A 554-nucleotide genomic window follows, 5' to 3' on the forward strand; every position below is an offset into this window, starting at 1 on the left:
TTAAATTTTTGAAGTTGCTTTTTTGACAAATTTTTAAAAAAACGAAAAAACGTAATTACTCAAAAATGGTTCACTTTTGGATTATGTATATGAGCGTTAAAATTATTGCAAATAGTCACCCCTATCACCTCCTAACGGATATACGTCGAGTTACCAATAACCCTGTAATTGTTGGAATAAACAAGCAACATCTGCGTCAAGTCTCACAACTTCCCTTAAAAACAAAGGCGGGAGATTCGTGGCTGACACATTGAGATCGCGAATGTAATTATTACGGTGTAATATGATTATTGATGGTTATTTGTGTTGTAGACTAAATGTTTTTCTTATGTGGTAGATTGATTGTTATTTTAAATTAAAGATAATTGTTTTAGAGGTTAACCTTCTTCCAACTTCTGGTTCTAAAAATATATATTCACATAATCTAAGAAACGCCATCTAGCGGACGGGCTAAGTGTTAATAAAGAACTGATTCAGTATATATTATTATCTATGCCCCCGTGTTTACGACCCGACCGGCGCGCCGTCCGCCGACCGCCATACGCTACGGAGTA

The sequence above is a fragment of the Vanessa cardui genome, chromosome 12 (assembly GCF_905220365.1).
Source record: "Vanessa cardui chromosome 12, ilVanCard2.1, whole genome shotgun sequence".
Lineage (NCBI taxonomy): Eukaryota > Metazoa > Arthropoda > Insecta > Lepidoptera > Nymphalidae > Vanessa > Vanessa cardui.